Genomic DNA, 26,953 nt, shown 5'->3' with positions numbered 1-26,953 from the left:
TATTGATGCGGGACATAGACAGCCAGCTGATGACCAATCCATTAGTGCAATGGATGGCTGGAAGCATTTGTCTTTGCCTTTGCAATACCACAGAAGCAATGCATGGTCAATGTACAGCAATGACACACCTGTGTGAACAGCCAGGAGACCCCCCCCCCCCCCCCCATGTTATGTTACATAGTTACATAGTTAGTACGGTCGAAAAAAGACATATGTCCATCAAGTTCAACCAGGGAATTAAGGGGTAGGGGTGTGGCGCGATATTGGGGAAGGGATGAGATTTTATATTTCTTCATAAGCATTAATCTTATTTTGTCAATTAGGAACATTCAGCACCCACCCGCTATCAAGGCAGCTGCCTATCATGTCATGCCCTACCTGCACAGGTGTGCTGGCTACTCAAATGATCCAATTAAGGAGGCCATTTAGTCAGCAGCAGCAGAAGTCCTGTGCCTGGACGCTCCAACAGCGGCCAGACACAAGCAGAAGCAGAAGCAGCAGCAGCACCACCTTTTGTTTTTTGGCTGCAGCAGCAGCAAGGCCCACAGGGCTGGCTAGCTGGCTAGCCAGCAAGCAGGTAGCAATGAAAGTAGGAATCTTTCTTTTTAACCCTGTAAGGGGGTGGTGCACTGTACCCGAAGATACTGCCATATCGGGTCAATGCATAGGGCGACGGAAGCAAGCTTCGAAATCGGCCCCCGTTCTCAAAAATCCATTTAATATATGGTCCCCAGATAGGGGACGTATCAGATATTAAACTGATAAGAACAGATACTACACTTGATCTTAGCCAAAAGGCCGAGAAGCGATAACCGTGAAAGGGGCGGGCCCAACAAGGTCCCCTTCATGGGCACTATCACTGCTTGCTGTCAGGGAGGCTGCCAGACAATTTTCCATGCACACTCTGGGCTGGGGGGCAGTCAACCACCAGTACACACAGCAGAACCTAAACCCATACCATTATTGCTAAGCAGCAAGACAGGGGCCCATTGCACTCCCACGGGGCCTTTTTAAATGCAATCCATAACCCGGATTTGCCAGGAACCCTTCTTACTCCTCCTACTTGCATGTGACACTGGGCTTAGGATCTGCATAGGAAACACACACACAAGCACACATCTACCTTTGTTGCCTGCAGATGCCTCCTTGGCTGTCCCCAAACGGTATCAAACCAACACCCACGGAAGCTGTAAGCATAGAGGACATGCCTGCACCCCATTGGACTTACCTGTGTGGGTTAAACCCGGGTTATTTGACAACCTATGGCGGTGATGGTTCTGCTCAGGCAGAGCAGTGCTGATGCTCCTCATAAAGCTGTCGCTGCTGTGAAGGTTCTAGGTGACATCACAAATCCCTATGGTTACATACACAACAAAGCTGGGTTGTTGTTGTTTACACTCTGCAAGGCCTGTGGAAGTGAGTGACATCATAGCACTGTAGTTCTGAGGGTTCTAGATGGATGCAACAATCTCCTGTTGCTTCTATGAAGGCCATAATAGACGACATCACCAAACAGCTCCATAGTCACATACACAGCAAAGGAGAGATGTTGTTTACACCTAGTGATGTCAGTGGTATTGAGTGACATCACAGCACAGTGCTAAGGCTCCTGGGCCTGGACACAGCAGCGGCTGCAATATCTCAACGGAGAATACGTTTATATATATGTGTGTGTGTGCGCGTATATATATATATATATATATATATATATATATATATATATATATTCTCCGCCGAAATCACTTTTAAACCCATTTCCACCTTTTTTTCCCTTCTCTTCCTCTTACTTTTTTTTCACGTTTTTTTACGTTTTTCTCCTTTTCGCCTCTTTTCTGGGCGTATTATTCTTCCTTTTCTTCTTTTTTTTCGTCTAATGCATACCCCATCAGTGCAGCAATGCTTATTCAATACCGCCAGCAGATGGAGACACTGGGGGATAATTTTCTAAGGATTTATACTGATTTTTCCTGTCTGAATTTGTCGCACAGAAAGTTGCAGGCCAAATATGTGTGACATTTCTGCGACTTTAGCTTCTAGAGCATTTTTACAACATTATACATAGGTGCTGAATACATAAAAAGCGACTGTTCAGCGACAGACAAGTCGCATCGGCTGAAAGTAGGCCAGAATGTCAGTCCATGTTGGAGCAGGTTTAGATACAGTCTAAAGCATAGATCTCAAAGTCTGTGCACAGAATTTAGCAAGGGCCTCGCACCTTCTGATGCATCAGGTAGGTGCACAATAGCATAGCCTAACCCTCTGTACTTTGGTCTATATTGATGCGGGACATAGACAGCCAGCTGATGACCAATCCATTAGTGCAATGGATGGCTGGAAGCATTTGTCTTTGCCTTTGCAATACCACAGAAGCAATGCATGGTCAATGTACAGCAATGACACACCTGTGTGAACAGCCAGGAGACCCCCCCCCCCCCCCCCATGTTATGTTACATAGTTACATAGTTAGTACGGTCGAAAAAAGACATATGTCCATCAAGTTCAACCAGGGAATTAAGGGGTAGGGGTGTGGCGCGATATTGGGGAAGGGATGAGATTTTATATTTCTTCATAAGCATTAATCTTATTTTGTCAATTAGGAACATTCAGCACCCACCCGCTATCAAGGCAGCTGCCTATCATGTCATGCCCTACCTGCACAGGTGTGCTGGCTACTCAAATGATCCAATTAAGGAGGCCATTTAGTCAGCAGCAGCAGAAGTCCTGTGCCTGGACGCTCCAACAGCGGCCAGACACAAGCAGAAGCAGAAGCAGCAGCAGCACCACCTTTTGTTTTTTGGCTGCAGCAGCAGCAGCAGCAAGGCCCACAGGGCTGGCTAGCTGGCTAGCCAGCAAGCAGGTAGCAATGAAAGTAGGAATCTTTCTTTTTAACCCTGTAAGGGGGTGGTGCACTGTACCCGAAGATACTGCCATATCGGGTCAATGCATAGGGCGACGGAAGCAAGCTTCGAAATCGGCCCCCGTTCTCAAAAATCCATTTAATATATGGTCCCCAGATAGGGGACGTATCAGATATTAAACTGATAAGAACAGATACTACACTTGATCTTAGCCAAAAGGCCGAGAAGCGATAACCGTGAAAGGGGCGGGCCCAACAAGGTCCCCTTCATGGGCACTATCACTGCTTGCTGTCAGGGAGGCTGCCAGACAATTTTCCATGCACACTCTGGGCTGGGGGGCAGTCAACCACCAGTACACACAGCAGAACCTAAACCCATACCATTATTGCTAAGCAGCAAGACAGGGGCCCATTGCACTCCCACGGGGCCTTTTTAAATGCAATCCATAACCCGGATTTGCCAGGAACCCTTCTTACTCCTCCTACTTGCATGTGACACTGGGCTTAGGATCTGCATAGGAAACACACACACAAGCACACACCTACCTTTGTTGCCTGCAGATGCCTCCTTGGCTGTCCCCAAACGGTATCAAACCAACACCCACGGGAAGCTGTAAGCATAGAGGACATGCCTGCACCCCATTGGACTTACCTGTGTGGGTTAAACCCGGGTTATTTGACAACCTATGGCGGTGATGGTTCTGCTCAGGCAGAGCAGTGCTGATGCTCCTCATAAAGCTGTCGCTGCTGTGAAGGTTCTAGGTGACATCACAAATCCCTATGGTTACATACACAACAAAGCTGGGTTGTTGTTGTTTACACTCTGCAAGGCCTGTGGAAGTGAGTGACATCATAGCACTGTAGTTCTGAGGGTTCTAGATGGATGCAACAATCTCCTGTTGCTTCTATGAAGGCCATAATAGACGACATCACCAAACAGCTCCATAGTCACATACACAGCAAAGGAGAGATGTTGTTTACACCTAGTGATGTCAGTGGTATTGAGTGACATCACAGCACAGTGCTAAGGCTCCTGGGCCTGGACACAGCAGCGGCTGCAATATCTCAACGGAGAATACGTTTATATATATGTGTGTGTGTGCGCGTATATATATATATATATATATATATATATATATATATATATATATTCTCCGCCGAAATCACTTTTAAACCCATTTCCACCTTTTTTTCCCTTCTCTTCCTCTTACTTTTTTTTCACGTTTTTTTACGTTTTTCTCCTTTTCGCCTCTTTTCTGGGCGTATTATTCTTCTTTTTCTTCTTTTTTTTCGTCTAATGCATACCCCATCAGTGCAGCAATGCTTATTCAATACCGCCAGCAGATGGAGACACTGGGGGATAATTTTCTAAGGATTTATACTGATTTTTCCTGTCTGAATTTGTCGCACAGAAAGTTGCAGGCCAAATATGTGTGACATTTCTGCGACTTTAGCTTCTAGAGCATTTTTACAACATTATACATAGGTGCTGAATACATAAAAAGCGACTGTTCAGCGACAGACAAGTCGCATCGGCTGAAAGTAGGCCAGAATGTCAGTCCATGTTGGAGCAGGTTTAGATACAGTCTAAAGCATAGATCTCAAAGTCTGTGCACAGAATTTAGCAAGGGCCTCGCACCTTCTGATGCATCAGGTAGGTGCACAATAGCATAGCCTAACCCTCTGTACTTTGGTCTATATTGATGCGGGACATAGACAGCCAGCTGATGACCAATCCATTAGTGCAATGGATGGCTGGAAGCATTTGTCTTTGCCTTTGCAATACCACAGAAGCAATGCATGGTCAATGTACAGCAATGACACACCTGTGTGAACAGCCAGGAGACCCCCCCCCCCCCCCCATGTTATGTTACATAGTTACATAGTTAGTACGGTCGAAAAAAGACATATGTCCATCAAGTTCAACCAGGGAATTAAGGGGTAGGGGTGTGGCGCGATATTGGGGAAGGGATGAGATTTTATATTTCTTCATAAGCATTAATCTTATTTTGTCAATTAGGAACATTCAGCACCCACCCGCTATCAAGGCAGCTGCCTATCATGTCATGCCCTACCTGCACAGGTGTGCTGGCTACTCAAATGATCCAATTAAGGAGGCCATTTAGTCAGCAGCAGCAGAAGTCCTGTGCCTGGACGCTCCAACAGCGGCCAGACACAAGCAGAAGCAGAAGCAGCAGCAGCACCACCTTTTGTTTTTTGGCTGCAGCAGCAGCAGCAGCAAGGCCCACAGGGCTGGCTAGCTGGCTAGCCAGCAAGCAGGTAGCAATGAAAGTAGGAATCTTTCTTTTTAACCCTGTAAGGGGGTGGTGCACTGTACCCGAAGATACTGCCATATCGGGTCAATGCATAGGGCGACGGAAGCAAGCTTCGAAATCGGCCCCCGTTCTCAAAAATCCATTTAATATATGGTCCCCAGATAGGGGACGTATCAGATATTAAACTGATAAGAACAGATACTACACTTGATCTTAGCCAAAAGGCCGAGAAGCGATAACCGTGAAAGGGGCGGGCCCAACAAGGTCCCCTTCATGGGCACTATCACTGCTTGCTGTCAGGGAGGCTGCCAGACAATTTTCCATGCACACTCTGGGCTGGGGGGCAGTCAACCACCAGTACACACAGCAGAACCTAAACCCATACCATTATTGCTAAGCAGCAAGACAGGGGCCCATTGCACTCCCACGGGGCCTTTTTAAATGCAATCCATAACCCGGATTTGCCAGGAACCCTTCTTACTCCTCCTACTTGCATGTGACACTGGGCTTAGGATCTGCATAGGAAACACACACACAAGCACACACCTACCTTTGTTGCCTGCAGATGCCTCCTTGGCTGTCCCCAAACGGTATCAAACCAACACCCACGGGAAGCTGTAAGCATAGAGGACATGCCTGCACCCCATTGGACTTACCTGTGTGGGTTAAACCCGGGTTATTTGACAACCTATGGCGGTGATGGTTCTGCTCAGGCAGAGCAGTGCTGATGCTCCTCATAAAGCTGTCGCTGCTGTGAAGGTTCTAGGTGACATCACAAATCCCTATGGTTACATACACAACAAAGCTGGGTTGTTGTTGTTTACACTCTGCAAGGCCTGTGGAAGTGAGTGACATCATAGCACTGTAGTTCTGAGGGTTCTAGATGGATGCAACAATCTCCTGTTGCTTCTATGAAGGCCATAATAGACGACATCACCAAACAGCTCCATAGTCACATACACAGCAAAGGAGAGATGTTGTTTACACCTAGTGATGTCAGTGGTATTGAGTGACATCACAGCACAGTGCTAAGGCTCCTGGGCCTGGACACAGCAGCGGCTGCAATATCTCAACGGAGAATACGTTTATATATATGTGTGTGTGTGCGCGTATATATATATATATATATATATATATATATATATATATATATATATTTCTCCGCCGAAATCACTTTTAAACCCATTTCCACCTTTTTTTCCCTTCTCTTCCTCTTACTTTTTTTTCACGTTTTTTTACGTTTTTCTCCTTTTCGCCTCTTTTCTGGGCGTATTATTCTTCTTTTTCTTCTTTTTTTTCGTCTAATGCATACCCCATCAGTGCAGCAATGCTTATTCAATACCGCCAGCAGATGGAGACACTGGGGGATAATTTTCTAAGGATTTATACTGATTTTTCCTGTCTGAATTTGTCGCACAGAAAGTTGCAGGCCAAATATGTGTGACATTTCTGCGACTTTAGCTTCTAGAGCATTTTTACAACATTATACATAGGTGCTGAATACATAAAAAGCGACTGTTCAGCGACAGACAAGTCGCATCGGCTGAAAGTAGGCCAGAATGTCAGTCCATGTTGGAGCAGGTTTAGATACAGTCTAAAGCATAGATCTCAAAGTCTGTGCACAGAATTTAGCAAGGGCCTCGCACCTTCTGATGCATCAGGTAGGTGCACAATAGCATAGCCTAACCCTCTGTACTTTGGTCTATATTGATGCGGGACATAGACAGCCAGCTGATGACCAATCCATTAGTGCAATGGATGGCTGGAAGCATTTGTCTTTGCCTTTGCAATACCACAGAAGCAATGCATGGTCAATGTACAGCAATGACACACCTGTGTGAACAGCCAGGAGACCCCCCCCCCCCCCCATGTTATGTTACATAGTTACATAGTTAGTACGGTCGAAAAAAGACATATGTCCATCAAGTTCAACCAGGGAATTAAGGGGTAGGGGTGTGGCGCGATATTGGGGAAGGGATGAGATTTTATATTTCTTCATAAGCATTAATCTTATTTTGTCAATTAGGAACATTCAGCACCCACCCGCTATCAAGGCAGCTGCCTATCATGTCATGCCCTACCTGCACAGGTGTGCTGGCTACTCAAATGATCCAATTAAGGAGGCCATTTAGTCAGCAGCAGCAGAAGTCCTGTGCCTGGACGCTCCAACAGCGGCCAGACACAAGCAGAAGCAGAAGCAGCAGCAGCACCACCTTTTGTTTTTTGGCTGCAGCAGCAGCAGCAGCAAGGCCCACAGGGCTGGCTAGCTGGCTAGCCAGCAAGCAGGTAGCAATGAAAGTAGGAATCTTTCTTTTTAACCCTGTAAGGGGGTGGTGCACTGTACCCGAAGATACTGCCATATCGGGTCAATGCATAGGGCGACGGAAGCAAGCTTCGAAATCGGCCCCCGTTCTCAAAAATCCATTTAATATATGGTCCCCAGATAGGGGACGTATCAGATATTAAACTGATAAGAACAGATACTACACTTGATCTTAGCCAAAAGGCCGAGAAGCGATAACCGTGAAAGGGGCGGGCCCAACAAGGTCCCCTTCATGGGCACTATCACTGCTTGCTGTCAGGGAGGCTGCCAGACAATTTTCCATGCACACTCTGGGCTGGGGGGCAGTCAACCACCAGTACACACAGCAGAACCTAAACCCATACCATTATTGCTAAGCAGCAAGACAGGGGCCCATTGCACTCCCACGGGGCCTTTTTAAATGCAATCCATAACCCGGATTTGCCAGGAACCCTTCTTACTCCTCCTACTTGCATGTGACACTGGGCTTAGGATCTGCATAGGAAACACACACACAAGCACACACCTACCTTTGTTGCCTGCAGATGCCTCCTTGGCTGTCCCCAAACGGTATCAAACCAACACCCACGGGAAGCTGTAAGCATAGAGGACATGCCTGCACCCCATTGGACTTACCTGTGTGGGTTAAACCCGGGTTATTTGACAACCTATGGCGGTGATGGTTCTGCTCAGGCAGAGCAGTGCTGATGCTCCTCATAAAGCTGTCGCTGCTGTGAAGGTTCTAGGTGACATCACAAATCCCTATGGTTACATACACAACAAAGCTGGGTTGTTGTTGTTTACACTCTGCAAGGCCTGTGGAAGTGAGTGACATCATAGCACTGTAGTTCTGAGGGTTCTAGATGGATGCAACAATCTCCTGTTGCTTCTATGAAGGCCATAATAGACGACATCACCAAACAGCTCCATAGTCACATACACAGCAAAGGAGAGATGTTGTTTACACCTAGTGATGTCAGTGGTATTGAGTGACATCACAGCACAGTGCTAAGGCTCCTGGGCCTGGACACAGCAGCGGCTACAATATCTCAACGGAGAATACGTTTATATATATGTGTGTGTGTGCGCGTATATATATATATATATATATATATATATATATATATATATATTTCTCCGCCGAAATCACTTTTAAACCCATTTCCACCTTTTTTTCCCTTCTCTTCCTCTTACTTTTTTTTCACGTTTTTTTACGTTTTTCTCCTTTTCGCCTCTTTTCTGGGCGTATTATTCTTCTTTTTCTTCTTTTTTTTCGTCTAATGCATACCCCATCAGTGCAGCAATGCTTATTCAATACCGCCAGCAGATGGAGACACTGGGGGATAATTTTCTAAGGATTTATACTGATTTTTCCTGTCTGAATTTGTCGCACAGAAAGTTGCAGGCCAAATATGTGTGACATTTCTGTGACTTTAGCTTCTAGAGCATTTTTACAACATTATACATAGGTGCTGAATACATAAAAAGCGACTGTTCAGCGACAGACAAGTCGCATCGGCTGAAAGTAGGCCAGAATGTCAGTCCATGTTGGAGCAGGTTTAGATACAGTCTAAAGCATAGATCTCAAAGTCTGTGCACAGAATTTAGCAAGGGCCTCGCACCTTCTGATGCATCAGGTAGGTGCACAATAGCATAGCCTAACCCTCTGTACTTTGGTCTATATTGATGCGGGACATAGACAGCCAGCTGATGACCAATCCATTAGTGCAATGGATGGCTGGAAGCATTTGTCTTTGCCTTTGCAATACCACAGAAGCAATGCATGGTCAATGTACAGCAATGACACACCTGTGTGAACAGCCAGGAGACCCCCCCCCCCCCCCCATGTTATGTTACATAGTTACATAGTTAGTACGGTCGAAAAAAGACATATGTCCATCAAGTTCAACCAGGGAATTAAGGGGTAGGGGTGTGGCGCGATATTGGGGAAGGGATGAGATTTTATATTTCTTCATAAGCATTAATCTTATTTTGTCAATTAGGAACATTCAGCACCCACCCGCTATCAAGGCAGCTGCCTATCATGTCATGCCCTACCTGCACAGGTGTGCTGGCTACTCAAATGATCCAATTAAGGAGGCCATTTAGTCAGCAGCAGCAGAAGTCCTGTGCCTGGACGCTCCAACAGCGGCCAGACACAAGCAGAAGCAGAAGCAGCAGCAGCACCACCTTTTGTTTTTTGGCTGCAGCAGCAGCAGCAGCAAGGCCCACAGGGCTGGCTAGCTGGCTAGCCAGCAAGCAGGTAGCAATGAAAGTAGGAATCTTTCTTTTTAACCCTGTAAGGGGGTGGTGCACTGTACCCGAAGATACTGCCATATCGGGTCAATGCATAGGGCGACGGAAGCAAGCTTCGAAATCGGCCCCCGTTCTCAAAAATCCATTTAATATATGGTCCCCAGATAGGGGACGTATCAGATATTAAACTGATAAGAACAGATACTACACTTGATCTTAGCCAAAAGGCCGAGAAGCGATAACCGTGAAAGGGGCGGGCCCAACAAGGTCCCCTTCATGGGCACTATCACTGCTTGCTGTCAGGGAGGCTGCCAGACAATTTTCCATGCACACTCTGGGCTGGGGGGCAGTCAACCACCAGTACACACAGCAGAACCTAAACCCATACCATTATTGCTAAGCAGCAAGACAGGGGCCCATTGCACTCCCACGGGGCCTTTTTAAATGCAATCCATAACCCGGATTTGCCAGGAACCCTTCTTACTCCTCCTACTTGCATGTGACACTGGGCTTAGGATCTGCATAGGAAACACACACACAAGCACACACCTACCTTTGTTGCCTGCAGATGCCTCCTTGGCTGTCCCCAAACGGTATCAAACCAACACCCACGGGAAGCTGTAAGCATAGAGGACATGCCTGCACCCCATTGGACTTACCTGTGTGGGTTAAACCCGGGTTATTTGACAACCTATGGCGGTGATGGTTCTGCTCAGGCAGAGCAGTGCTGATGCTCCTCATAAAGCTGTCGCTGCTGTGAAGGTTCTAGGTGACATCACAAATCCCTATGGTTACATACACAACAAAGCTGGGTTGTTGTTGTTTACACTCTGCAAGGCCTGTGGAAGTGAGTGACATCATAGCACTGTAGTTCTGAGGGTTCTAGATGGATGCAACAATCTCCTGTTGCTTCTATGAAGGCCATAATAGACGACATCACCAAACAGCTCCATAGTCACATACACAGCAAAGGAGAGATGTTGTTTACACCTAGTGATGTCAGTGGTATTGAGTGACATCACAGCACAGTGCTAAGGCTCCTGGGCCTGGACACAGCAGCGGCTGCAATATCTCAACGGAGAATACGTTTATATATATGTGTGTGTGTGCGCGTATATATATATATATATATATATATATATATATATATATATATTTCTCCGCCGAAATCACTTTTAAACCCATTTCCACCTTTTTTTCCCTTCTCTTCCTCTTACTTTTTTTTCACGTTTTTTTACGTTTTTCTCCTTTTCGCCTCTTTTCTGGGCGTATTATTCTTCTTTTTCTTCTTTTTTTTCGTCTAATGCATACCCCATCAGTGCAGCAATGCTTATTCAATACCGCCAGCAGATGGAGACACTGGGGGATAATTTTCTAAGGATTTATACTGATTTTTCCTGTCTGAATTTGTCGCACAGAAAGTTGCAGGCCAAATATGTGTGACATTTCTGCGACTTTAGCTTCTAGAGCATTTTTACAACATTATACATAGGTGCTGAATACATAAAAAGCGACTGTTCAGCGACAGACAAGTCGCATCGGCTGAAAGTAGGCCAGAATGTCAGTCCATGTTGGAGCAGGTTTAGATACAGTCTAAAGCATAGATCTCAAAGTCTGTGCACAGAATTTAGCAAGGGCCTCGCACCTTCTGATGCATCAGGTAGGTGCACAATAGCATAGCCTAACCCTCTGTACTTTGGTCTATATTGATGCGGGACATAGACAGCCAGCTGATGACCAATCCATTAGTGCAATGGATGGCTGGAAGCATTTGTCTTTGCCTTTGCAATACCACAGAAGCAATGCATGGTCAATGTACAGCAATGACACACCTGTGTGAACAGCCAGGAGACCCCCCCCCCCCCCCCCCATGTTATGTTACATAGTTACATAGTTAGTACGGTCGAAAAAAGACATATGTCCATCAAGTTCAACCAGGGAATTAAGGGGTAGGGGTGTGGCGCGATATTGGGGAAGGGATGAGATTTTATATTTCTTCATAAGCATTAATCTTATTTTGTCAATTAGGAACATTCAGCACCCACCCGCTATCAAGGCAGCTGCCTATCATGTCATGCCCTACCTGCACAGGTGTGCTGGCTACTCAAATGATCCAATTAAGGAGGCCATTTAGTCAGCAGCAGCAGAAGTCCTGTGCCTGGACGCTCCAACAGCGGCCAGACACAAGCAGAAGCAGAAGCAGCAGCAGCACCACCTTTTGTTTTTTGGCTGCAGCAGCAGCAGCAGCAAGGCCCACAGGGCTGGCTAGCTGGCTAGCCAGCAAGCAGGTAGCAATGAAAGTAGGAATCTTTCTTTTTAACCCTGTAAGGGGGTGGTGCACTGTACCCGAAGATACTGCCATATCGGGTCAATGCATAGGGCGACGGAAGCAAGCTTCGAAATCGGCCCCCGTTCTCAAAAATCCATTTAATATATGGTCCCCAGATAGGGGACGTATCAGATATTAAACTGATAAGAACAGATACTACACTTGATCTTAGCCAAAAGGCCGAGAAGCGATAACCGTGAAAGGGGCGGGCCCAACAAGGTCCCCTTCATGGGCACTATCACTGCTTGCTGTCAGGGAGGCTGCCAGACAATTTTCCATGCACACTCTGGGCTGGGGGGCAGTCAACCACCAGTACACACAGCAGAACCTAAACCCATACCATTATTGCTAAGCAGCAAGACAGGGGCCCATTGCACTCCCACGGGGCCTTTTTAAATGCAATCCATAACCCGGATTTGCCAGGAACCCTTCTTACTCCTCCTACTTGCATGTGACACTGGGCTTAGGATCTGCATAGGAAACACACACACAAGCACACACCTACCTTTGTTGCCTGCAGATGCCTCCTTGGCTGTCCCCAAACGGTATCAAACCAACACCCACGGGAAGCTGTAAGCATAGAGGACATGCCTGCACCCCATTGGACTTACCTGTGTGGGTTAAACCCGGGTTATTTGACAACCTATGGCGGTGATGGTTCTGCTCAGGCAGAGCAGTGCTGATGCTCCTCATAAAGCTGTCGCTGCTGTGAAGGTTCTAGGTGACATCACAAATCCCTATGGTTACATACACAACAAAGCTGGGTTGTTGTTGTTTACACTCTGCAAGGCCTGTGGAAGTGAGTGACATCATAGCACTGTAGTTCTGAGGGTTCTAGATGGATGCAACAATCTCCTGTTGCTTCTATGAAGGCCATAATAGACGACATCACCAAACAGCTCCATAGTCACATACACAGCAAAGGAGAGATGTTGTTTACACCTAGTGATGTCAGTGGTATTGAGTGACATCACAGCACAGTGCTAAGGCTCCTGGGCCTGGACACAGCAGCGGCTGCAATATCTCAACGGAGAATACGTTTATATATATGTGTGTGTGTGCGCGTATATATATATATATATATATATATATATATATATATATATATATATTCTCCGCCGAAATCACTTTTAAACCCATTTCCACCTTTTTTTCCCTTCTCTTCCTCTTACTTTTTTTTCACGTTTTTTTACGTTTTTCTCCTTTTCGCCTCTTTTCTGGGCGTATTATTCTTCTTTTTCTTCTTTTTTTTCGTCTAATGCATACCCCATCAGTGCAGCAATGCTTATTCAATACCGCCAGCAGATGGAGACACTGGGGGATAATTTTCTAAGGATTTATACTGATTTTTCCTGTCTGAATTTGTCGCACAGAAAGTTGCAGGCCAAATATGTGTGACATTTCTGCGACTTTAGCTTCTAGAGCATTTTTACAACATTATACATAGGTGCTGAATACATAAAAAGCGACTGTTCAGCGACAGACAAGTCGCATCGGCTGAAAGTAGGCCAGAATGTCAGTCCATGTTGGAGCAGGTTTAGATACAGTCTAAAGCATAGATCTCAAAGTCTGTGCACAGAATTTAGCAAGGGCCTCGCACCTTCTGATGCATCAGGTAGGTGCACAATAGCATAGCCTAACCCTCTGTACTTTGGTCTATATTGATGCGGGACATAGACAGCCAGCTGATGACCAATCCATTAGTGCAATGGATGGCTGGAAGCATTTGTCTTTGCCTTTGCAATACCACAGAAGCAATGCATGGTCAATGTACAGCAATGACACACCTGTGTGAACAGCCAGGAGACCCCCCCCCCCCCCCATGTTATGTTACATAGTTACATAGTTAGTACGGTCGAAAAAAGACATATGTCCATCAAGTTCAACCAGGGAATTAAGGGGTAGGGGTGTGGCGCGATATTGGGGAAGGGATGAGATTTTATATTTCTTCATAAGCATTAATCTTATTTTGTCAATTAGGAACATTCAGCACCCACCCGCTATCAAGGCAGCTGCCTATCATGTCATGCCCTACCTGCACAGGTGTGCTGGCTACTCAAATGATCCAATTAAGGAGGCCATTTAGTCAGCAGCAGCAGAAGTCCTGTGCCTGGACGCTCCAACAGCGGCCAGACACAAGCAGAAGCAGAAGCAGCAGCAGCACCACCTTTTGTTTTTTGGCTGCAGCAGCAGCAGCAGCAAGGCCCACAGGGCTGGCTAGCTGGCTAGCCAGCAAGCAGGTAGCAATGAAAGTAGGAATCTTTCTTTTTAACCCTGTAAGGGGGTGGTGCACTGTACCCGAAGATACTGCCATATCGGGTCAATGCATAGGGCGACGGAAGCAAGCTTCGAAATCGGCCCCCGTTCTCAAAAATCCATTTAATATATGGTCCCCAGATAGGGGACGTATCAGATATTAAACTGATAAGAACAGATACTACACTTGATCTTAGCCAAAAGGCCGAGAAGCGATAACCGTGAAAGGGGCGGGCCCAACAAGGTCCCCTTCATGGGCACTATCACTGCTTGCTGTCAGGGAGGCTGCCAGACAATTTTCCATGCACACTCTGGGCTGGGGGGCAGTCAACCACCAGTACACACAGCAGAACCTAAACCCATACCATTATTGCTAAGCAGCAAGACAGGGGCCCATTGCACTCCCACGGGGCCTTTTTAAATGCAATCCATAACCCGGATTTGCCAGGAACCCTTCTTACTCCTCCTACTTGCATGTGACACTGGGCTTAGGATCTGCATAGGAAACACACACACAAGCACACACCTACCTTTGTTGCCTGCAGATGCCTCCTTGGCTGTCCCCAAACGGTATCAAACCAACACCCACGGGAAGCTGTAAGCATAGAGGACATGCCTGCACCCCATTGGACTTACCTGTGTGGGTTAAACCCGGGTTATTTGACAACCTATGGCGGTGATGGTTCTGCTCAGGCAGAGCAGTGCTGATGCTCCTCATAAAGCTGTCGCTGCTGTGAAGGTTCTAGGTGACATCACAAATCCCTATGGTTACATACACAACAAAGCTGGGTTGTTGTTGTTTACACTCTGCAAGGCCTGTGGAAGTGAGTGACATCATAGCACTGTAGTTCTGAGGGTTCTAGATGGATGCAACAATCTCCTGTTGCTTCTATGAAGGCCATAATAGACGACATCACCAAACAGCTCCATAGTCACATACACAGCAAAGGAGAGATGTTGTTTACACCTAGTGATGTCAGTGGTATTGAGTGACATCACAGCACAGTGCTAAGGCTCCTGGGCCTGGACACAGCAGCGGCTACAATATCTCAACGGAGAATACGTTTATATATATGTGTGTGTGTGCGCGTATATATATATATATATATATATATATATATATATATATATATTTCTCCGCCGAAATCACTTTTAAACCCATTTCCACCTTTTTTTCCCTTCTCTTCCTCTTACTTTTTTTTCACGTTTTTTTACGTTTTTCTCCTTTTCGCCTCTTTTCTGGGCGTATTATTCTTCTTTTTCTTCTTTTTTTTCGTCTAATGCATACCCCATCAGTGCAGCAATGCTTATTCAATACCGCCAGCAGATGGAGACACTGGGGGATAATTTTCTAAGGATTTATACTGATTTTTCCTGTCTGAATTTGTCGCACAGAAAGTTGCAGGCCAAATATGTGTGACATTTCTGTGACTTTAGCTTCTAGAGCATTTTTACAACATTATACATAGGTGCTGAATACATAAAAAGCGACTGTTCAGCGACAGACAAGTCGCATCGGCTGAAAGTAGGCCAGAATGTCAGTCCATGTTGGAGCAGGTTTAGATACAGTCTAAAGCATAGATCTCAAAGTCTGTGCACAGAATTTAGCAAGGGCCTCGCACCTTCTGATGCATCAGGTAGGTGCACAATAGCATAGCCTAACCCTCTGTACTTTGGTCTATATTGATGCGGGACATAGACAGCCAGCTGATGACCAATCCATTAGTGCAATGGATGGCTGGAAGCATTTGTCTTTGCCTTTGCAATACCACAGAAGCAATGCATGGTCAATGTACAGCAATGACACACCTGTGTGAACAGCCAGGAGACCCCCCCCCCCCCCCCATGTTATGTTACATAGTTACATAGTTAGTACGGTCGAAAAAAGACATATGTCCATCAAGTTCAACCAGGGAATTAAGGGGTAGGGGTGTGGCGCGATATTGGGGAAGGGATGAGATTTTATATTTCTTCATAAGCATTAATCTTATTTTGTCAATTAGGAACATTCAGCACCCACCCGCTATCAAGGCAGCTGCCTATCATGTCATGCCCTACCTGCACAGGTGTGCTGGCTACTCAAATGATCCAATTAAGGAGGCCATTTAGTCAGCAGCAGCAGAAGTCCTGTGCCTGGACGCTCCAACAGCGGCCAGACACAAGCAGAAGCAGAAGCAGCAGCAGCACCACCTTTTGTTTTTTGGCTGCAGCAGCAGCAGCAGCAAGGCCCACAGGGCTGGCTAGCTGGCTAGCCAGCAAGCAGGTAGCAATGAAAGTAGGAATCTTTCTTTTTAACCCTGTAAGGGGGTGGTGCACTGTACCCGAAGATACTGCCATATCGGGTCAATGCATAGGGCGACGGAAGCAAGCTTCGAAATCGGCCCCCGTTCTCAAAAATCCATTTAATATATGGTCCCCAGATAGGGGACGTATCAGATATTAAACTGATAAGAACAGATACTACACTTGATCTTAGCCAAAAGGCCGAGAAGCGATAACCGTGAAAGGGGCGGGCCCAACAAGGTCCCCTTCATGGGCACTATCACTGCTTGCTGTCAGGGAGGCTGCCAGACAATTTTCCATGCACACTCTGGGCTGGGGGGCAGTCAACCACCAGTACACACAGCAGAACCTAAACCCATACCATTATTGCTAAGCAGCAAGACAGGGGCCCATTGCACTCCCACGGGGCCTTTTTAAATGCAATCCATAACCCGGATTTGCCAGGAACCCTTCTTACTCCTCCTACTTGCATGTGACACTGGGCTTAGGATCTGCATAGGAAACACACACACAAGCACACACCTACCTTTGTTGCCTGCAGATGCCTCCTTGGCTGTCCCCAAACGGTATCAAACCAACACCCACGGGAAGCTGTAAGCATAGAGGACATGCCTGCACCCCATTGGACTTACCTGTGTGGGTTAAACCCGGGTTATTTGACAACCTATGGCGGTGATGGTTCTGCTCAGGCAGAGCAGTGCTGATGCTCCTCATAAAGCTGTCGCTGCTGTGAAGGTTCTAGGTGACATCACAAATCCCTATGGTTACATACACAACAAAGCTGGGTTGTTGTTGTTTACACTCTGCAAGGCCTGTGGAAGTGAGTGACATCATAGCACTGTAGTTCTGAGGGTTCTAGATGGATGCAACAATCTCCTGTTGCTTCTATGAAGGCCATAATAGACGACATCACCAAACAGCTCCATAGTCACATACACAGCAAAGGAGAGATGTTGTTTACACCTAGTGATGTCAGTGGTATTGAGTGACATCACAGCACAGTGCTAAGGCTCCTGGGCCTGGACACAGCAGCGGCTGCAATATCTCAACGGAGAATACGTTTATATATATGTGTGTGTGTGCGCGTATATATATATATATATATATATATATATATATATATATATATTTCTCCGCCGAAATCACTTTTAAACCCATTTCCACCTTTTTTTCCCTTCTCTTCCTCTTACTTTTTTTTCACGTTTTTTTACGTTTTTCTCCTTTTCGCCTCTTTTCTGGGCGTATTATTCTTCTTTTTCTTCTTTTTTTTCGTCTAATGCATACCCCATCAGTGCAGCAATGCTTATTCAATACCGCCAGCAGATGGAGACACTGGGGGATAATTTTCTAAGGATTTATACTGATTTTTCCTGTCTGAATTTGTCGCACAGAAAGTTGCAGGCCAAATATGTGTGACATTTCTGCGACTTTAGCTTCTAGAGCATTTTTACAACATTATACATAGGTGCTGAATACATAAAAAGCGACTGTTCAGCGACAGACAAGTCGCATCGGCTGAAAGTAGGCCAGAATGTCAGTCCATGTTGGAGCAGGTTTAGATACAGTCTAAAGCATAGATCTCAAAGTCTGTGCACAGAATTTAGCAAGGGCCTCGCACCTTCTGATGCATCAGGTAGGTGCACAATAGCATAGCCTAACCCTCTGTACTTTGGTCTATATTGATGCGGGACATAGACAGCCAGCTGATGACCAATCCATTAGTGCAATGGATGGCTGGAAGCATTTGTCTTTGCCTTTGCAATACCACAGAAGCAATGCATGGTCAATGTACAGCAATGACACACCTGTGTGAACAGCCAGGAGACCCCCCCCCCCCCCCCCCATGTTATGTTACATAGTTACATAGTTAGTACGGTCGAAAAAAGACATATGTCCATCAAGTTCAACCAGGGAATTAAGGGGTAGGGGTGTGGCGCGATATTGGGGAAGGGATGAGATTTTATATTTCTTCATAAGCATTAATCTTATTTTGTCAATTAGGAACATTCAGCACCCACCCGCTATCAAGGCAGCTGCCTATCATGTCATGCCCTACCTGCACAGGTGTGCTGGCTACTCAAATGATCCAATTAAGGAGGCCATTTAGTCAGCAGCAGCAGAAGTCCTGTGCCTGGACGCTCCAACAGCGGCCAGACACAAGCAGAAGCAGAAGCAGCAGCAGCACCACCTTTTGTTTTTTGGCTGCAGCAGCAGCAGCAAGGCCCACAGGGCTGGCTAGCTGGCTAGCCAGCAAGCAGGTAGCAATGAAAGTAGGAATCTTTCTTTTTAACCCTGTAAGGGGGTGGTGCACTGTACCCGAAGATACTGCCATATCGGGTCAATGCATAGGGCGACGGAAGCAAGCTTCGAAATCGGCCCCCGTTCTCAAAAATCCATTTAATATATGGTCCCCAGATAGGGGACGTATCAGATATTAAACTGATAAGAACAGATACTACACTTGATCTTAGCCAAAAGGCCGAGAAGCGATAACCGTGAAAGGGGCGGGCCCAACAAGGTCCCCTTCATGGGCACTATCACTGCTTGCTGTCAGGGAGGCTGCCAGACAATTTTCCATGCACACTCTGGGCTGGGGGGCAGTCAACCACCAGTACACACAGCAGAACCTAAACCCATACCATTATTGCTAAGCAGCAAGACAGGGGCCCATTGCACTCCCACGGGGCCTTTTTAAATGCAATCCATAACCCGGATTTGCCAGGAACCCTTCTTACTCCTCCTACTTGCATGTGACACTGGGCTTAGGATCTGCATAGGAAACACACACACAAGCACACACCTACCTTTGTTGCCTGCAGATGCCTCCTTGGCTGTCCCCAAACGGTATCAAACCAACACCCACGGGAAGCTGTAAGCATAGAGGACATGCCTGCACCCCATTGGACTTACCTGTGTGGGTTAAACCCGGGTTATTTGACAACCTATGGCGGTGATGGTTCTGCTCAGGCAGAGCAGTGCTGATGCTCCTCATAAAGCTGTCGCTGCTGTGAAGGTTCTAGGTGACATCACAAATCCCTATGGTTACATACACAACAAAGCTGGGTTGTTGTTGTTTACACTCTGCAAGGCCTGTGGAAGTGAGTGACATCATAGCACTGTAGTTCTGAGGGTTCGTTCTGAGGGTTCTAGATGGATGCAACAATCTCCTGTTGCTTCTATGAAGGCCATAATAGACGACATCACCAAACAGCTCCATAGTCACATACACAGCAAAGGAGAGATGTTGTTTACACCTAGTGATGTCAGTGGTATTGAGTGACATCACAGCACAGTGCTAAGGCTCCTGGGCCTGGACACAGCAGCGGCTGCAATATCTCAACGGAGAATACGTTTATATATATGTGTGTGTGTGCGCGTATATATATATATATATATATATATATATATATATATATATCTCCGCCGAAATCACTTTTAAACCCATTTCCACCTTTTTTTCCCTTCTCTTCCTCTTACTTTTTTTTCACGTTTTTTTACGTTTTTCTCCTTTTCGCCTCTTTTCTGGGCGTATTATTCTTCTTTTTCTTCTTTTTTTTCGTCTAATGCATACCCCATCAGTGCAGCAATGCTTATTCAATACCGCCAGCAGATGGAGACACTGGGGGATAATTTTCTAAGGATTTATACTGATTTTTCCTGTCTGAATTTGTCGCACAGAAAGTTGCAGGCCAAATATGTGTGACATTTCTGCGACTTTAGCTTCTAGAGCATTTTTACAACATTATACATAGGTGCTGAATACATAAAAAGCGACTGTTCAGCGACAGACAAGTCGCATCGGCTGAAAGTAGGCCAGAATGTCAGTCCATGTTGGAGCAGGTTTAGATACAGTCTAAAGCATAGATCTCAAAGTCTGTGCACAGAATTTAGCAAGGGCCTCGCACCTTCTGATGCATCAGGTAGGTGCACAATAGCATAGCCTAACCCTCTGTACTTTGGTCTATATTGATGCGGGACATAGACAGCCAGCTGATGACCAATCCATTAGTGCAATGGATGGCTGGAAGCATTTGTCTTTGCCTTTGCAATACCACAGAAGCAATGCATGGTCAATGTACAGCAATGACACACCTGTGTGAACAGCCAGGAGACCCCCCCCCCCCATGTTATGTTACATAGTTACATAGTTAGTACGGTCGAAAAAAGACATATGTCCATCAAGTTCAACCAGGGAATTAAGGGGTAGGGGTGTGGCGCGATATTGGGGAAGGGATGAGATTTTATATTTCTTCATAAGCATTAATCTTATTTTGTCAATTAGGAACATTCAGCACCCACCCGCTATCAAGGCAGCTGCCTATCATGTCATGCCCTACCTGCACAGGTGTGCTGGCTACTCAAATGATCCAATTAAGGAGGCCATTTAGTCAGCAGCAGCAGAAGTCCTGTGCCTGGACGCTCCAACAGCGGCCAGACACAAGCAGAAGCAGAAGCAGCAGCAGCACCACCTTTTGTTTTTTGGCTGCAGCAGCAGCAGCAGCAAGGCCCACAGGGCTGGCTAGCTGGCTAGCCAGCAAGCAGGTAGCAATGAAAGTAGGAATCTTTCTTTTTAACCCTGTAAGGGGGTGGTGCACTGTACCCGAAGATACTGCCATATCGGGTCAATGCATAGGGCGACGGAAGCAAGCTTCGAAATCGGCCCCCGTTCTCAAAAATCCATTTAATATATGGTCCCCAGATAGGGGACGTATCAGATATTAAACTGATAAGAACAGATACTACACTTGATCTTAGCCAAAAGGCCGAGAAGCGATAACCGTGAAAGGGGCGGGCCCAACAAGGTCCCCTTCATGGGCACTATCACTGCTTGCTGTCAGGGAGGCTGCCAGACAATTTTCCATGCACACTCTGGGCTGGGGGGCAGTCAACCACCAGTACACACAGCAGAACCTAAACCCATACCATTATTGCTAAGCAGCAAGACAGGGGCCCATTGCACTCCCACGGGGCCTTTTTAAATGCAATCCATAACCCGGATTTGCCAGGAACCCTTCTTACTCCTCCTACTTGCATGTGACACTGGGCTTAGGATCTGCATAGGAAACACACACACAAGCACACACCTACCTTTGTTGCCTGCAGATGCCTCCTTGGCTGTCCCCAAACGGTATCAAACCAACACCCACGGGAAGCTGTAAGCATAGAGGACATGCCTGCACCCCATTGGACTTACCTGTGTGGGTTAAACCCGGGTTATTTGACAACCTATGGCGGTGATGGTTCTGCTCAGGCAGAGCAGTGCTGATGCTCCTCATAAAGCTGTCGCTGCTGTGAAGGTTCTAGGTGACATCACAAATCCCTATGGTTACATACACAACAAAGCTGGGTTGTTGTTGTTTACACTCTGCAAGGCCTGTGGAAGTGAGTGACATCATAGCACTGTAGTTCTGAGGGTTCTAGATGGATGCAACAATCTCCTGTTGCTTCTATGAAGGCCATAATAGACGACATCACCAAACAGCTCCATAGTCACATACACAGCAAAGGAGAGATGTTGTTTACACCTAGTGATGTCAGTGGTATTGAGTGACATCACAGCACAGTGCTAAGGCTCCTGGGCCTGGACACAGCAGCGGCTGCAATATCTCAACGGAGAATACGTTTATATATATGTGTGTGTGTGCGCGTATATATATATATATATATATATATATATATATATATATATATATATTCTCCGCCGAAATCACTTTTAAACCCATTTCCACCTTTTTTTCCCTTCTCTTCCTCTTACTTTTTTTTCACGTTTTTTTACGTTTTTCTCCTTTTCGCCTCTTTTCTGGGCGTATTATTCTTCTTTTTCTTCTTTTTTTTCGTCTAATGCATACCCCATCAGTGCAGCAATGCTTATTCAATACCGCCAGCAGATGGAGACACTGGGGGATAATTTTCTAAGGATTTATACTGATTTTTCCTGTCTGAATTTGTCGCACAGAAAGTTGCAGGCCAAATATGTGTGACATTTCTGCGACTTTAGCTTCTAGAGCATTTTTACAACATTATACATAGGTGCTGAATACATAAAAAGCGACTGTTCAGCGACAGACAAGTCGCATCGGCTGAAAGTAGGCCAGAATGTCAGTCCATGTTGGAGCAGGTTTAGATACAGTCTAAAGCATAGATCTCAAAGTCTGTGCACAGAATTTAGCAAGGGCCTCGCACCTTCTGATGCATCAGGTAGGTGCACAATAGCATAGCCTAACCCTCTGTACTTTGGTCTATATTGATGCGGGACATAGACAGCCAGCTGATGACCAATCCATTAGTGCAATGGATGGCTGGAAGCATTTGTCTTTGCCTTTGCAATACCACAGAAGCAATGCATGGTCAATGTACAGCAATGACACACCTGTGTGAACAGCCAGGAGACCCCCCCCCCCCCATGTTATGTTACATAGTTACATAGTTAGTACGGTCGAAAAAAGACATATGTCCATCAAGTTCAACCAGGGAATTAAGGGGTAGGGGTGTGGCGCGATATTGGGGAAGGGATGAGATTTTATATTTCTTCATAAGCATTAATCTTATTTTGTCAATTAGGAACATTCAGCACCCACCCGCTATCAAGGCAGCTGCCTATCATGTCATGCCCTACCTGCACAGGTGTGCTGGCTACTCAAATGATCCAATTAAGGAGGCCATTTAGTCAGCAGCAGCAGAAGTCCTGTGCCTGGACGCTCCAACAGCGGCCAGACACAAGCAGAAGCAGAAGCAGCAGCAGCACCACCTTTTGTTTTTTGGCTGCAGCAGCAGCAGCAGCAAGGCCCACAGGGCTGGCTAGCTGGCTAGCCAGCAAGCAGGTAGCAATGAAAGTAGGAATCTTTCTTTTTAACCCTGTAAGGGGGTGGTGCACTGTACCCGAAGATACTGCCATATCGGGTCAATGCATAGGGCGACGGAAGCAAGCTTCGAAATCGGCCCCCGTTCTCAAAAATCCATTTAATATATGGTCCCCAGATAGGGGACGTATCAGATATTAAACTGATAAGAACAGATACTACACTTGATCTTAGCCAAAAGGCCGAGAAGCGATAACCGTGAAAGGGGCGGGCCCAACAAGGTAGGTCCCCTTCATGGGCACTATCACTGCTTGCTGTCAGGGAGGCTGCCAGAGACAATTTTCCATGCACACTCTGGGCTGGGGGGCAGTCAACCACCAGTACACACAGCAGAACCTAAACCCATACCATTATTGCTAAGCAGCAAGACAGGGGCCCATTGCACTCCCACGGGGCCTTTTTAAATGCAATCCATAACCCGGATTTGCCAGGAACCCTTCTTACTCCTCCTACTTGCATGTGACACTGGGCTTAGGATCTGCATAGGAAACACACACACAAGCACACACCTACCTTTGTTGCCTGCAGATGCCTCCTTGGCTGTCCCCAAACGGTATCAAACCAACACCCACGGGAAGCTGTAAGCATAGAGGACATGCCTGCACCCCATTGGACTTACCTGTGTGGGTTAAACCCGGGTTATTTGACAACCTATGGCGGTGATGGTTCTGCTCAGGCAGAGCAGTGCTGATGCTCCTCATAAAGCTGTCGCTGCTGTGAAGGTTCTAGGTGACATCACAAATCCCTATGGTTACATACACAACAAAGCTGGGTTGTTGTTGTTTACACTCTGCAAGGCCTGTGGAAGTGAGTGACATCATAGCACTGTAGTTCTGAGGGTTCTAGATGGATGCAACAATCTCCTGTTGCTTCTATGAAGGCCATAATAGACGACATCACCAAACAGCTCCATAGTCACATACACAGCAAAGGAGAGATGTTGTTTACACCTAGTGATGTCAGTGGTATTGAGTGACATCACAGCACAGTGCTAAGGCTCCTGGGCCTGGACACAGCAGCGGCTGCAATATCTCAACGGAGAATACGTTTATATATATGTGTGTGTGTGCGCGTATATATATATATATATATATATATATATATATATATATATATTTCTCCGCCGAAATCACTTTTAAACCCATTTCCACCTTTTTTTCCCTTCTCTTCCTCTTACTTTTTTTTCACGTTTTTTTACGTTTTTCTCCTTTTCGCCTCTTTTCTGGGCGTATTATTCTTCTTTTTCTTCTTTTTTTTCGTCTAATGCATACCCCATCAGTGCAGCAATGCTTATTCAATACCGCCAGCAGATGGAGACACTGGGGGATAATTTTCTAAGGATTTATACTGATTTTTCCTGTCTGAATTTGTCGCACAGAAAGTTGCAGGCCAAATATGTGTGACATTTCTGCGACTTTAGCTTCTAGAGCATTTTTACAACATTATACATAGGTGCTGAATACATAAAAAGCGACTGTTCAGCGACAGACAAGTCGCATCGGCTGAAAGTAGGCCAGAATGTCAGTCCATGTTGGAGCAGGTTTAGATACAGTCTAAAGCATAGATCTCAAAGTCTGTGCACAGAATTTAGCAAGGGCCTCGCACCTTCTGATGCATCAGGTAGGTGCACAATAGCATAGCCTAACCCTCTGTACTTTGGTCTATATTGATGCGGGACATAGACAGCCAGCTGATGACCAATCCATTAGTGCAATGGATGGCTGGAAGCATTTGTCTTTGCCTTTGCAATACCACAGAAGCAATGCATGGTCAATGTACAGCAATGACACACCTGTGTGAACAGCCAGGAGACCCCCCCCCCCATGTTATGTTACATAGTTACATAGTTAGTACGGTCGAAAAAAGACATATGTCCATCAAGTTCAACCAGGGAATTAAGGGGTAGGGGTGTGGCGCGATATTGGGGAAGGGATGAGATTTTATATTTCTTCATAAGCATTAATCTTATTTTGTCAATTAGGAACATTCAGCACCCACCCGCTATCAAGGCAGCTGCCTATCATGTCATGCCCTACCTGCACAGGTGTGCTGGCTACTCAAATGATCCAATTAAGGAGGCCATTTAGTCAGCAGCAGCAGAAGTCCTGTGCCTGGACGCTCCAACAGCGGCCAGACACAAGCAGAAGCAGAAGCAGCAGCAGCACCACCTTTTGTTTTTTGGCTGCAGCAGCAGCAGCAGCAAGGCCCACAGGGCTGGCTAGCTGGCTAGCCAGCAAGCAGGTAGCAATGAAAGTAGGAATCTTTCTTTTTAACCCTGTAAGGGGGTGGTGCACTGTACCCGAAGATACTGCCATATCGGGTCAATGCATAGGGCGACGGAAGCAAGCTTCGAAATCGGCCCCCGTTCTCAAAAATCCATTTAATATATGGTCCCCAGATAGGGGACGTATCAGATATTAAACTGATAAGAACAGATACTACACTTGATCTTAGCCAAAAGGCCGAGAAGCGATAACCGTGAAAGGGGCGGGCCCAACAAGGTCCCCTTCATGGGCACTATCACTGCTTGCTGTCAGGGAGGCTGCCAGACAATTTTCCATGCACACTCTGGGCTGGGGGGCAGTCAACCACCAGTACACACAGCAGAACCTAAACCCATACCATTATTGCTAAGCAGCAAGACAGGGGCCCATTGCACTCCCACGGGGCCTTTTTAAATGCAATCCATAACCCGGATTTGCCAGGAACCCTTCTTACTCCTCCTACTTGCATGTCACACTGGGCTTAGGATCTGCATAGGAAACACACACACAAGCACACACCTACCTTTGTTGCCTGCAGATGCCTCCTTGGCTGTCCCCAAACGGTATCAAACCAACACCCACGGGAAGCTGTAAGCATAGAGGACATGCCTGCACCCCATTGGACTTACCTGTGTGGGTTAAACCCGGGTTATTTGACAACCTATGGCGGTGATGGTTCTGCTCAGGCAGAGCAGTGCTGATGCTCCTCATAAAGCTGTCGCTGCTGTGAAGGTTCTAGGTGACATCACAAATCCCTATGGTTACATACACAACAAAGCTGGGTTGTTGTTGTTTACACTCTGCAAGGCCTGTGGAAGTGAGTGACATCATAGCACTGTAGTTCTGAGGGTTCTAGATGGATGCAACAATCTCCTGTTGCTTCTATGAAGGCCATAATAGACGACATCACCAAACAGCTCCATAGTCACATACACAGCAAAGGAGAGATGTTGTTTACACCTAGTGATGTCAGTGGTATTGAGTGACATCACAGCACAGTGCTAAGGCTCCTGGGCCTGGACACAGCAGCGGCTGCAATATCTCAACGGAGAATACGTTTATATATATGTGTGTGTGTGCGCGTATATATATATATATATATATATATATATATATATATATTCTCCGCCGAAATCACTTTTAAACCCATTTCCACCTTTTTTTCCCTTCTCTTCCTCTTACTTTTTTTTCACGTTTTTTTACGTTTTTCTCCTTTTCGCCTCTTTTCTGGGCGTATTATTCTTCTTTTTCTTCTTTTTTTTCGTCTAAT

The 26,953-nt window shown here is 46.2% G+C and overlaps 12 non-coding genes across 12 annotated transcripts; all 12 read right to left on the bottom strand.

The window, feature by feature from the left end:
- Positions 1 to 619: 619 nt before the first annotated feature.
- LOC130301191 (U2 spliceosomal RNA) lies at positions 620 to 810 on the bottom strand. Its single transcript, XR_008851874.1, has one exon. It is a non-coding gene; the product is annotated as a U2 spliceosomal RNA (small nuclear RNA).
- A 2,089-nt stretch (positions 811 to 2,899) lies between these two features.
- On the bottom strand, positions 2,900 to 3,090 carry LOC130301190 (U2 spliceosomal RNA). The gene has a single exon (XR_008851873.1). It is a non-coding gene; the product is annotated as a U2 spliceosomal RNA (small nuclear RNA).
- A 2,089-nt stretch (positions 3,091 to 5,179) lies between these two features.
- Positions 5,180 to 5,370, bottom strand: LOC130301188 (U2 spliceosomal RNA). Its single transcript, XR_008851872.1, has one exon. It is a non-coding gene; the product is annotated as a U2 spliceosomal RNA (small nuclear RNA).
- Positions 5,371 to 7,461: 2,091 nt separating this feature from the next.
- On the bottom strand, positions 7,462 to 7,652 carry LOC130301187 (U2 spliceosomal RNA). Its single transcript, XR_008851871.1, has one exon. It is a non-coding gene; the product is annotated as a U2 spliceosomal RNA (small nuclear RNA).
- A 2,088-nt stretch (positions 7,653 to 9,740) lies between these two features.
- On the bottom strand, positions 9,741 to 9,931 carry LOC130301186 (U2 spliceosomal RNA). Its single transcript, XR_008851870.1, has one exon. It is a non-coding gene; the product is annotated as a U2 spliceosomal RNA (small nuclear RNA).
- Positions 9,932 to 12,021: 2,090 nt separating this feature from the next.
- LOC130301185 (U2 spliceosomal RNA) lies at positions 12,022 to 12,212 on the bottom strand. The gene has a single exon (XR_008851869.1). It is a non-coding gene; the product is annotated as a U2 spliceosomal RNA (small nuclear RNA).
- A 2,090-nt stretch (positions 12,213 to 14,302) lies between these two features.
- Positions 14,303 to 14,493, bottom strand: LOC130301184 (U2 spliceosomal RNA). The gene has a single exon (XR_008851868.1). It is a non-coding gene; the product is annotated as a U2 spliceosomal RNA (small nuclear RNA).
- Positions 14,494 to 16,581: 2,088 nt separating this feature from the next.
- LOC130301183 (U2 spliceosomal RNA) lies at positions 16,582 to 16,772 on the bottom strand. The gene has a single exon (XR_008851867.1). It is a non-coding gene; the product is annotated as a U2 spliceosomal RNA (small nuclear RNA).
- A 2,087-nt stretch (positions 16,773 to 18,859) lies between these two features.
- Positions 18,860 to 19,050, bottom strand: LOC130301182 (U2 spliceosomal RNA). Its single transcript, XR_008851865.1, has one exon. It is a non-coding gene; the product is annotated as a U2 spliceosomal RNA (small nuclear RNA).
- Positions 19,051 to 21,143: 2,093 nt separating this feature from the next.
- Positions 21,144 to 21,334, bottom strand: LOC130301181 (U2 spliceosomal RNA). Its single transcript, XR_008851864.1, has one exon. It is a non-coding gene; the product is annotated as a U2 spliceosomal RNA (small nuclear RNA).
- A 2,088-nt stretch (positions 21,335 to 23,422) lies between these two features.
- On the bottom strand, positions 23,423 to 23,613 carry LOC130301179 (U2 spliceosomal RNA). The gene has a single exon (XR_008851862.1). It is a non-coding gene; the product is annotated as a U2 spliceosomal RNA (small nuclear RNA).
- Positions 23,614 to 25,702: 2,089 nt separating this feature from the next.
- Positions 25,703 to 25,893, bottom strand: LOC130301177 (U2 spliceosomal RNA). Its single transcript, XR_008851861.1, has one exon. It is a non-coding gene; the product is annotated as a U2 spliceosomal RNA (small nuclear RNA).
- Between the last annotated feature and the right edge of the window lie 1,060 nt (positions 25,894 to 26,953).

The sequence above is a fragment of the Hyla sarda genome, unplaced genomic scaffold, assembly GCF_029499605.1.
Source record: "Hyla sarda isolate aHylSar1 unplaced genomic scaffold, aHylSar1.hap1 scaffold_1113, whole genome shotgun sequence".
In the NCBI taxonomy this organism is placed as follows: Eukaryota; Metazoa; Chordata; class Amphibia; order Anura; family Hylidae; genus Hyla; species Hyla sarda.
This window is presented reverse-complemented; position numbering and strand designations above follow the sequence as displayed.